This window comes from Misgurnus anguillicaudatus, chromosome 17 (assembly GCF_027580225.2).
Source record: "Misgurnus anguillicaudatus chromosome 17, ASM2758022v2, whole genome shotgun sequence".
NCBI classification, from domain to species: domain Eukaryota; kingdom Metazoa; phylum Chordata; class Actinopteri; order Cypriniformes; family Cobitidae; genus Misgurnus; species Misgurnus anguillicaudatus.
Genome location: NC_073353.2, coordinates 28,236,565 through 28,249,174, shown reverse-complemented (window position 1 = coordinate 28,249,174; position 12,610 = coordinate 28,236,565). Strand labels below are relative to the sequence as shown.

The following is a 12,610-nucleotide window of genomic DNA, read 5'->3' as shown; positions in this document are numbered from 1 at the left end:
GAGCTATGAATGACATCACAGCAGGCGCTCGGAGAGTGGCGGCGAGTGCTTTCATTTTGCCACTTAGACGACAAATTACCCAGACAATAGACCTCTGAAGTTGGCAGGTAATTCAATCGTGACTGTTGACTCCAGGCATTTGCTTTGTTTGCCCTGAGAAAGAAATGCCCAAAAATTCATCTTGGCGGAGTCAAACGAAATGAAAGATAATATTCTTTATCTGCTCGGGATAGCTGCAGATGAACTCTTCCAATATGAGTGTAAATAAGATTTAGTGATTCCATACTTCACTTGGCTTCAACTCAAAGTGATTCGGATCAATAGTGTTTGCTCGTACGACAGCGTGCAACAGGGTCTCGGAGCCCTGCACATCACGCAGGCGAAGCACGAGGGCTGTATTCAGATTTCGCTGGTGTCAAATTAATTCCAGGCTTATCGGGAAATTCAATTAGTAGGGAACCCCCCTTTGTGAGTAAGAGAGTGTCCGACATCCCAACGTGACAAATTACAGCGCTCAGAGAGCATATCATGCTGAAGTGTTGAGGTTTGCTAATCTTCCCTCTAATTCTCAATTACTGTAAAATGAAGCCATAAATCACAGGGACAGGCAGATCGATGGAAACGTTGTTTTTGGAGTGATTGGCAGCCACCCCAAAGGTTACTTTTTAAGTTGGTTTAAGGTTACCACTCGGAGAGGGCTTGAGGCAGGGTGGTGCGGGGGGAGATGCGCGACGTGTGGCAGCTTGGGTTGGGGGGTGGTGTGGTGGTGGTGGTGGTGGGGGGGTCGAACTCAATCTATATGATGCAAGGTTTCAATCCTTTAGGGGATACAGCAGAGGGACAGGACCAATTTTTAGCCCATCAGCCATCCAATTTTTCTCCTTTTCATACCTGCTGTAGTAAATGAGAAACAAATTAAATTTCTCCCTACTATCTCCACAGAAACCATTTAAATCCTTTATGGAAACTAAATTGTCCCCAGACAAATCGCCCCTGGTTCTATGACAATATACTATGGAGGTGCAACCGAAATAAATTTGTGTCACTCCAGATATGCCTTTGTCTGTAATGCCATTCATTGGAGACTTGAAGAAAGGATAGAGAGGGGAAATCTAAAAAGGGCCATTTTTTCGGTAAAGAACAAAAGAAGCTGGATCGACGGACCCCCCTCTTGATTTTCGCTCTCCCTCTCTCTGTCACGCTCGTGGTGGTGCCCACCTCCAACTTGTGGCGTTATTAATTTTGGGCCGGAGTCTTTGCATTCATGAGGCTGTGATTGAAATGTAAATGAGTCTGAGGAGCGAGCAGTCAATGCCGGCCGCCGCTGCACGGCCCGTGTCACGCACACGCTCGGTCTCTGCTCCCCGGCTCTTATCATTCACGTAGATTAAGAGAGTAGAACATCAATCACTACATCTGGGAAACAATGAATAAAACGGCCCAACGAGGTAGATGAAAAATCACTGAGGAAACAGAGTTAAGAGGACACGGGGCAGCGGCGGGGGCTGATTGCTGTGACGGAGAACCGCGCTGTGCGGGCAGCTCGCGGTGGAGAGTGCTGAGGTGGAGAGGTTTGTTTGGATTTACACTTTCCAGCTGGGCTATGTGTCTTTCAGTGCACACTCACCGACAACTTTTGTGGCTAGTTTACCCGATCATACAGTAGCTGTTAGACATATTAGCGTGGAGGGTGGCATAGCACTGTGATACAAACATTGCTGGTATATGTACATATTTTGTTGTAGGGGTGCAAAAATAATTTTACATAACTTGAAATGGAGGGATTTTTATCCATATTCTTGTCTCAAGTTTGTTTTCCATAAACATACAGTGTTGCAGAAACAGGGGCTAGTTGTCACAGTTTATTCTAATGAAAATTTCTCACAGGGTTCCCACAGGTCCTTGAAATCCTTGAAAGTTTGTGAAAATTCAAGGCCATGGGAAGTTTTTGAAAATATACATACATAGATACATGTCATTGAAAGTGCTTGAATCTATTTTAGAAATTTAAGAAGTTTTCTGAAAAAGAAATCCATATTATTCCCTGTGTAGATAATATAATAAAAATTCTAGACTTTTTAAGCACACGTGCTAAACTGTTCGCTTTAAATGCTTATATCTTCTGTATGCGAATGTTGATTCATACCAAAATGCTTTTTTGCATAGTTGTGTTTGACACATGAAGACATCTCGGTTATGTAACTGTTGTTCTCTGAGAAGGGAACGAGACGCTGCGTCTACTTTGCCATACTTCCTGCGTAACGCCCTGTAACGCCGTCTTTGGAAATATTTCGGATAGCGATATACTTCCTGGCTCCCGCTTTACCCTGTCTTTGTCGTTAAGCCTCACCATTGGTTGAATTTGATATACACATTCAGACGCCACTTACCCCTGGAGGCGTCCCAAAAGTGTCACCGCAGTGACACAGCGCGAGTTCCCTCGAAAGGGAACTGTAACAATGTATCTTAAAAAGTAACAAGATGTAACCTTGCTCTCACTTGAAATGTGTTCCTACATTTAGTCCTTGAATTTGAGGGTATTGGACCTGGAAAGTCCTTGAAAGGTCCTTGAATTTGAAGTTAAGTAAGGTGTGGGAACCCTGTTCTCAGGTTAAATGTATTAGATATTATTTGTATAGGCACATACCTTTCAAAAAGATGTTGTAAGGTATTTAGATGTTGAAAAACATTTAAATTGTACATATTTACATATGTACAATTTAAAAATTCCAACTTTGTAAATATGTATTTATTTACAAATGTAAATATGTAAAAAAAATCTAAATATGTATCTAAATAGGTAAAATAATACTCCCAGAAAAAAGTAAATGGACTTTTTGTGGAACCATGCCTTAATAGCAGAGAATGTATCACACCCTATGGGGTAAGTTGTCACAATGTAACCTACTGTTACAGTATCAGCAGCCTATAACGGGCTACTCAAAAAAAAATTCATAAAACATCAAAAACATAAAAACCAAAAAAGTCAAAAGAGCTTTAGCAAAATAATGTAATTGTGTGTGACTAAAAATAAATATCCTAATTTAAGAGAATTCTAGTTGTTCAAAACCAACATACAAATCCGCTACTATAGAAAACTCATTAGTATAATTGGACGTTTGATTTAAAACCTTCAAAGCTACTAAGATGTACCCCATGTGACAACTAGTTCCTGTTTTCCTTATATTTCATGAACCTCCCAAGCCAGTAAGTCGGTTATTAAATTGATATAAATTTGTTTCACTCAAATTTATGCAGAATTGAAAGTTTTAATAAGAACCCAGTCTCCATCCATCGAAAAGCCAGATTGGATAAAACAGCATCAATAAATTTGACCGGGAAGTCCGAGAGAGCTTCCCGTAATTGCAGCTTTATGGTCTATGATTGGTAAATATTATACAGCTTATTGGCCTTGAGAGGAGACTGTATCATGGCCCGCAGTTATTACTGACAAATTTTGGACATCTTTATGAACCCATTGTGATATCATACTTTATTGGCCTCATCGCTGGCCCCTGTGTGTCACATTAGGTTCACGTCTAATTTAGGTCAATTACAGCTGGCATTACCACTTATAGCCTGTTTGGGGTCCGAGGAATCCCATTTTCTCAAGCGCCGCCGCAGTCCGTTGTTATTATTATCAGTTATGTGCCTACTCCTCGCCTTTTCTTCTCCTAGCTCAGGCTTTTACTTTGTTGCCTTCAGAACAAAAGCTAATGTGCTGAAAGACTGGTCTCGTCTCGCCGCGCTCATTGAAATCATGTGAGTGCCATTTATGCTTATGACGTCTGCGTGCGGGAGGAAGCAAAGCAACCTGGCAGCTCCTGAAGCGAGATGAGAAAATCTCTGGGGACTCGAGCGCGTCGTCTCAGACACTGACAGCCCGACCAAAATATTTCACATAATTTGATTAGGTTACAATGACAATCTTTATTTATAGTCCTCGTCAGATGCAGGGGGTGGAAGCTTTTGTTGTGACGAATTCAAATTAACTTCTGTTTGTCTTAGCATGGCAATCCAAATCAAACAAATGCCGTTCATGTAACCGAGGGGTAATTGTGGCATGCAGAATGTCCATCTATTACTGTGCCTGAAAGGCTCAGTGCTTACCCGCTTCATTAGGTTTGTGGTAACTCCTCCTGTTTAGTGAGAGGTCACGCTTCCACAGAAAGGCATGTACAACACTCCTATAAATTAAAAAAAATATATTATTTTCAGCAATGTCACAGAACCATTTGTTGTTCTCCAAAAACCTCAAAAAGTCACATTTTTTTCTTACCTTTTTATAGTCTGTTGAACCCTATTCCACTACAAAACACCTTTTGTGCAACAGAAGAGTTCAGTGGATGTCAAAGGTTCCTTATGAAACCAGCCATTTTTTAAACCTTTATTTTTAAGGGTGCATGACTATCCCTTGGTTTCACAGACAAGTCTTTAGCCTAGAACCAGACTAAAATACCAGCTTGAGCTGTTTTAACTAAAAACATCTTATGCTGTATTCACACCAGGCACGGTAGAGGCATCAAGCGCTAGTGATTTCAATGTTAAGTCAATGTGAAGACGCGTTGACACGCGTCTGAAGGTCTCGCGGCGCGAATGAGGCGTTTAGCGTGACACGGCTGACGCGATTCCACCTCATCCGCGCGTCTACTTCGCGCAAAAATACGCGAATTGAGCTTTGCCGCGGGAAACGCGCAAGTTGAAAAATGTGAACTTTGGCGGAAAAACATGCCGCGTTAACCAATCAGGAGCTTGCTCTAGTAGTGATTTCACACGCGGCTTTCCCGCGTGAATGAAGGAAGTAAACTCAAAATGTTCAAGCGGCAAACTAGACGCGGTAGACGCGAATTTAGAGTTATCTTGGGTTCACACCAGACACGTTTGGGGCATCAAATTCGCGTCTGCCGCCCTAGTTGGACATTCATCGAGTCATCGAGACATTCACGCGGAAATTTGCATCATGGAAGGGGCTTCTACGACTCCGCTCACTTCCTGTAATCATGTCACTACTAGAGCAAGCTCCTGATTGGTTAACGCGGCACGTTTTTCCGGCAAAGTAAAAATGTTTGAACTCGCGCGTTTCCCGTAGCAACGCTCAATTTGCGGCATTCGCACGAACTAGATGCACTGGAGATCTCGCAGTGCGAATGAAGCGTTTAGCACGCCTCTACCGCAGCTGGTGTGAACGTAGCATTACACTGACATATCTTAAAATATTTCAGTGTTTGGTAGATTTCATAATTTGAAATAAAAATTCTGGAAAAGGAATCGAAAAAAAATCCCATAATTTTTGAGTGACCTGTTGAAATCACATGTCTAATTCAATACTACTCGCATCTCCAATCCTCTTTGTTTTCTTACATTTGCTTGCTAACTAATCAAGGCTGACTATGAACCAAACATTTTTCCTGTTACTTGATGCTGCGTCTACAAATTTTTGTGTCAATTTTCTCATTAGGGGATTTGGGAAAAATGTTGTTATACAAAAACATGATACGGTTCTGTTTAGCAAGTAATGCTGTGTATTTTATTAAAAATCCCATTCCCATAAACTTTCAGATCTTAACTTTGGACTCAAGATCCAAATTTCTGTAATACGCCGCCTGGTATACTCTTATTTTCCTTACTCTAAATCAAGTTGTTGTTCACTCACAAAGCCTTCATCAAACAGTACAGCTTAAACCAGAGGTTAATGAAAATGTCCCGCACATTGATTTACCTGCTTGTCTGAGGGCAAAGCCATTGAAACAAACAATTCATTTGTCTGCCACATGTTTGTTTCAGCGAGACCCTCATAAAAGCTTTTCAATAAATTTTACCGTCTGTTTTACAGACCTTTCCTCTTCCTTGCGTCATTTTTTAAATTGAAAGTTGGTTTTAAAGTCGGCTATAAACATCATTCCGCTCAATCAGTACTGGTTCAGATCAAACGACAGTGGGCTGCTACAGATACCTCCAACCCTGACTTGTCTCCTCGCTTTCATACAGTTTAACACCGTGGCGCTTTTTTGTAGCTGGAGACGGCTGTCACTGTATTTTGTCAGCAAAGCATAATATTTCTTCAGGAGTTCTAAACCGGGTACTCAGCGGGGAAGAAATGAAAATACTGCACTACATAAACCAAGCCAGCCAGTTGTAAATCACCTAACACGATGTAGAGGCACCAGGCGGAGAGCTGCGCGCTGTCAAGTCCTTCCCTGGAAAACAGAACGGACACCAGTCATGATGCTTTAATCAGCCCCCAAATAATAGATGCCTCCCTGCTCCACTAAGCTCGGTGCCATCGGATGAAACCGGGAAAAAAAACTCGCTTCGCTTTCAGACTTCACCAAATTGAGCTATTTATTTATTTTCGCGCCTTTGTTTGTGCTTCGGCGTGTCAAGGGTTATTTCTTTGGTGGAAATCTTAAAGGAATCTTTGAAGCTTTAATATGATCCTTTCACACAAACACTTCAAAGGTCGTCTAGTTTCTACGATAAGGTGCCGCTTTTGCGTGTCAGATGTTAATGTTATTGTTGGCGGAACAGAGTTTTTCTTGCTGTATTTATTAATGCGTTTTTTCCTCTCTGTTCAGAAGCGGTGGGTGTCTTACGTTGCTGTGGTTGGTAGTTAACTTCATCCAGATGGAAGCGGTGCATTGTTTGAAGACTAGATCTTTAAAAGTCCATTACAATAGTCTGTCATGGGAAATTAATTATTCAGACTCGATTGAATTACATATTTCCTGAAGTATGCAGAAAACAAATATCATCATTTAAAGCTAAAGTGTAGATTTTCTGAAACTATCCGAGCTAAAGAGGTCCTGCCTCATTGTGGTCTTTAAAAATCCCAGGGTGTTACTCTCGTGCTCTTATCTGTGGTCTCCTAATAGTACCCATCCATGAACTGGCTGTATCATGCTATTATCTCTCCTATCTCTCAGTAGGTGGTGTTTGGTGACTGTTAATGCAATATGTCTGCTGTTACATCATTTAGGTGAATGCTGCACATGGTTGAGGCTTAAGGAGACCCCCTTGATCTTTGTTTTAAAGATTGTTAAATGCAGTGTGTGAAAAGTGTCAATTCAGACAACCTTTTATAAATAAGCCGTGCTTAGTGCAAACACTGGCAGCAAAACATTGCTCTGGTTGGTAAAGCATCCAAACCAGCAAACACAGCAACATTGTCACAACCAGTGGTTTGTCCAGACAAAACGCACGGGAATGCATAATTATTTTTCAAGGTAGCTAATTTGTCAAAAAAGCGTATGATTATTTGATAAATAAAGCAATAATGAAGCCACACCCCTTACTCCACCCATTAACCCAACATCACTGGAATGAAAGCAGAAAGTACAAAGATATACAAATGAGATGTTGACTTTGTAAAATAGTTACGAATTACCATGGGATTGTGTTGGTTTGTCTGACCAAAAGTTTAGGAGAATGTTCAACAATAATGAAGCCCCACCCTTAGCACTCGTTGCCGCTTCAAAAGTTAAGAAATGCTCAACTTCTGCCGCGAGCAATGGCAGTGACGCGGCGCCGACGGATCCACAATTCAGTTTGGCAACGCATGACGTCACCCATTAAAAGTGAATGGGAAGCGCTAACGCTTACGTCCGTGTGAATGTACCGTTATGCTGCGTACACACCAAACGCAAAGGATCGCGTTCCTCGCTCTAGATTACTCTTGGGATCTAACTGCGTGTCATGCAAATTTTTCGCTTGAGTGAAATATTTTCACGTGAAATATTTTCAACTTGCGCGAAGACGGTTTGAAGCGAATAGCGCGAGTTGCGCTGCCCGATACGTGTCATTTGCATCGTCCCGCGTGAGTTCGCATCTATTTGAGTCTTTGCATTGACTATGCATGTAAACTACTAGTAATCTTCTTGTAATCAAATCATTGAATTCACCTTGTGTACGCCCCATTAGCCCCACCCATAAACCCAAAATCTCTGGGGCGAAAGCAGAAAGTATAAAAGCATACAATTGAGATTGTACAAATTCATACAAATGAACTACCTTGTAAAATAGTTACGAATTATCATGGAATTGTCTGGTTTGTCTGACCAAAAGTTTAGGGGAATGTTCAACATTAATAAAGCCACACCCTTATGATGCGTACACACCAAACGCAAAGGATTGTGTTCCTCGCTCTAGATTACTCTCGGGGTTTAACTTCATGTCATGCCAATGTTTCACTGGAGTTGAATATTTTCAGCTTGCGCAAAGATGCGTTTGAGGCGAATAGCACGTGTTTTCGTGGCAATCGCGCTTCCCGATTTACGTCATTCGCATCGCCCCGTGTGAGTTTGCATCTGTTTGTGTCTTTGCATTGACTTTGCATGTAAACTACTAATAATCTACTTGTAATCAATAGGTTGAATTCACCTTGTGGATGCTTTATTAGCCCCACCCATAAACCCAAAATCTCTGGGGCGAAAGCAGAAAGTATAAAAGCATACACTGTAACGAATTTGCCTGTAGATTTTACAGTAAGTACCTGGCAAAAAAGTTGCCAGTAAAGTCTTGTAAAGTTTTGTGAATTTGCTTTTAATAACTGTAAAAATGAATTACAGTATAATACTGGATTTCATTTACAGGTTATTGTTGTGAATAAATTACAGCAAAGTATTAGGTTTTTATATTAAAACACTACTTTATTGTTATTTAGTTTACAACATTATCTTGTTTTCTTTTCAAATTACAGATATTACCTGGCAACTCTAGTTGCCAGGTAATATCTGTAAATTCCTCACAATACAATATGTTATTGTAGAATCTTTTTTACAACAACATAATGTGTTTTTAAATAATTACATCTTTTTGCTGCCAACTCGAGTTGCCAGCAAAAATCTGTAAATATTTTACAATACATTGTGTTGTTGTAAAAAATAAATAGTTAATCTTTGCTGATGCCTATTGTAAAGTGTTTTAAATAAGACCAGGCTTGCTTTAAATCCAAACATCATTGGATAAGATTCTCTTCAACTGTTAAATAAAACCATAGTCCAAGATGCAAAATCATGAAATTTTATTATTAAAACAAAATACAGTGTTACAATACTGTACATTTTCAGAATGTCTTTTTCTTAAAAGCATATTCTATTCATTTTCTTAACATTCAGTGAAATTCAGAAAACATTTAGAACATTGTCCATTCATATTGTGAGGAAGTCGCTTGAGACTTACAATTGAAGCCATTCAAAATCTATCAGCCGCTTAAGGAGAGAGGAGACGTGAGGGTTAATGCGGTTCTTCTTTTTCTCCGGTACCTTCCCTCTTTTTTGGCTAACCACCTTTGCTGTCTTGGTCCCACTGGACGGGTTCAGTCCAATGAAGCATCTGAAATCACAAAATCACATGAAAATAAACTTTATGAAAAAGTACCTTAACTGCTCTACATGAGAGTGCAAAAATACATCAGGCTGTGCACATCAAGCTGATTTGCCCTTTTCAGCTTAAGTGCAGAAAAACTGCAACAGAAAAATTCAGCTGGTAATTATTAGTCATTTAATTTCAGTTGTGCTGTCCAGGCAAGCTAAACCAGGAAGTGGTTCTGCAATGCAATGACAATAGTGAAATATAGGGTCATAACAGTTGAAGGGATGATTTGGATTTCTAGTCACAAAATTGCATGAGTTATGGTTAGGTTAGTTGCATTAACATAACCTCAAGCAGCAGGTCCTCTGGTTGAAAATTTCCCGACTATTCCCTGCTTAAAAGGACAACAAAACATAAAACAAACCACAACAATATAACATTTTAGTATTCATAACATAATACACCATATTAAGTGTATTAAGCAACTTTATAGTGCTTTCAGACTTGAAAAACATTCTAGATACGTAGATACGAGGCTCCACTACGTAGTTATACTGTCAGTCTGTAATGGACAAAATTGTTCCAATGAGTGGTCAGAGGGCACCCTAAAGCAGGAAAATAAATTTATTCTGTTGAGGAACACAAGACATGTCTTTGGTAAAATGTTCTTTGGTTGTCTAAGTTTGCTGCTGTTGGACTGGTCCATCCAAAGATCTACAATTAAAGGACTCATAGTACAGGGCTATGTCCATGCAACTACATCACTACAGTTGATAACATGTAGGCCTACAGCCTTGTGAAAAAACTCCAAAAGAACTACTCCTATGACTCCGAATCCTATTGTTTTCATAACAAAGTCTGATTCATACCCCAATGAAACCATGAATAAATGAATGATCGTCAAAGATCATGCAAATCTCTCTTTTTTGTTAAAAAAAATCTAGGTAGGTTTGTAAGATATGTTTATGTATCAGTATATATATGTGGGTGGGTGTATACAGTATATGCATACAGATCCTTTTTTGTGTGTTTGCCTTGAGCATCACTGCCATAGTGGGGAGGGTGAGGCCTGGGTGGGCATATGAAATGGGCATATGGGATTTCTTGTGAATACCATAAAAAAGCAAGTTTGCAGTTTATTTACCTAAATGCTCAGTTACCCCAATGCAGAACTACTTTTCAAAATATATAATCAAATAAATCTGTATTGTCAATGTTTGAATGTTACAATGAATTGGTTCTGCAATGATATAAAGCATTTGGGTAAATAACTGCCAACTTAACCCAATTTATCAACTAAAAAATCATGTTAAAGGGATTTCCTGTAAGCACACTTAAAGGTGCAGTGTGTAAAATTTAATAGCATCTAGTGGAGAGATTGCGAATTGCAACCAACGGCTCAGCCCACTGCTCATCCCTTGCTTTTGAAACGCATAGAGAAGCTACAGTAGCCGCCAACAAAAAAAATTTTGTCCGTTAAGGGCTTCTGTAGAAACATGGTGCACAAAATGGCGACCTCCACATAAGGGGACCCTCGTGCATGTAGATAAAAACGTCTTATTCTAAGGTAATAAAAACATAATGATTTATTATGAAAAGGTCTTTATACACCCATGATAATGTAGTTTTGTATATTATATTGCATTTCTGTCCAGAGATCCTTCTAAAAATTACACACTGCACCTTTAAAGCAAAATAAAATCTCTGTTACTCATAATAGCACACTTTACAAAATAATGATAAACCGCATTGTACTTCAAGCACATAGTTACCTTTGAATGAACTCCAGTGTGCATTTGCTCCTGGTACACAATATTGAAGTTGTAGTAGCTAGAAAACAAAGCTGCCATTCCAGCCACGAAGTTGGGATGTGGAGGCACAACCACCCGATGCTCAGCATCCAAACGCTGATTCACCTAAGCATAAACAAATGGTTTACATGCAAAAAATCTGTTGCTTTCCACATGAACATATCCACGTTAAACTAATTTGTGTCCTTCATAGCTCGTCTTTGCAATGCTTACAACTCATTACAAAAAATAGACTACCTAAGACAATTATAGTCAGGAAACTGTAGTATTTTTTCAACGTCTGTTGCTGTTGCCAACACCTAAAAGACAAAGAAAAATAGATTCAAATGTACAGTAATTTTTCATAGCAATATCATTTTTGAAAGCTTGACTATTATTCTTTGTTGATCATACATTGTTATAATATGCTTATGACTTGCAAATGTATGAAAATAATAAACCAGGCTTGATGACATACAGCCTGCATATGCGACCTCCGGAGGCTGAAGCCTTCGGTTGAGAAACGGCCGTTCTCTCTCATTCAAAGTTGCGAAAAAGTATCAATCTGCGCTACCAGTACACCATCAGAACGCGTTGTCAGCGCAGGTGGAAACATTATAACCCCAAAAAGTTTTCTCACTTGTTTTATGAGTGGAAGTGCTACAATAAACACGCAGATATGCCCTGATCCCCTGGGTCCTCCGGGGCTCGGCTCGAGCAGCCACCGAAATGGCCAACACATACGCACAGTTGCTTTACATTTACTTTACATGTCGCGTCTGAAACCACGCGGATAACGTTACCGCGCCGCTTTTCTCCTCTTCAAATCGCGTGGGCGCTTCGAGCTTCTTTCGTTGCTAAGCATTGCTTGACGCTGCCACCGGCGGAGAAAGAATTTGCGCCTATGAACACGCACGTTTGTTAAAATCTTTCGATCTAATCCTATCAATATTTTAATATTTCAAAATATATGTATGCATGTATAAGACCTATGCATCAATGTGGACGTGCACATACGCGCATGCACGCACCCTGCTTGCATACCTGAGTGACGTTAATGCACATATTGAAGTCCAATTTAAATATGAAAAGGGTTAACATGAAAGTTATACAATTTACTTTATTTTAACCACTAAACTGCTTCACCTGGGATTGCTTGTTCAAAATTTCTTTATTAACTTTATTGTGGGGCTTGACTGATACACAGTAAACTTTATTTCAACCAACATTAACAATTATAATAGCTATTTATAATAGTATACTTACATTTTGGGCATGAGTGGCGTGGCAATGTCCCTGCTCCTCTGCAATCCGACATAAAATGGCGTCAAGCTGCCTCGTGCAACGCATTCAACAGTGAATAACTGTAATACTGCATCATTTACAGGCAAGCGCAAATATACCTGTAATTTATTGTGGGGGAAAAGCTGTCAACTTCTGTAATAGTTTTTTGACCCACAATGCATTGCAATGTACAGCTAAACTTTGTAAAATGACAGAACAAGAAGTAA

General features: G+C 39.8%; 1 long non-coding RNA gene across 1 annotated transcript; it reads right to left on the bottom strand.

Annotated features, from left to right (window-relative positions):
• Positions 1–8,813: 8,813 nt before the first annotated feature.
• On the bottom strand, positions 8,814–12,110 carry LOC141350205 (uncharacterized). The gene is made up of 3 exons (XR_012358190.1): positions 11,358–12,110; positions 11,082–11,225; positions 8,814–9,330 (listed from the first exon to the last, which is right to left on the bottom strand). It is a non-coding gene; the product is annotated as an uncharacterized lncRNA (long non-coding RNA).
• Positions 12,111–12,610: the final 500 nt, after the last annotated feature.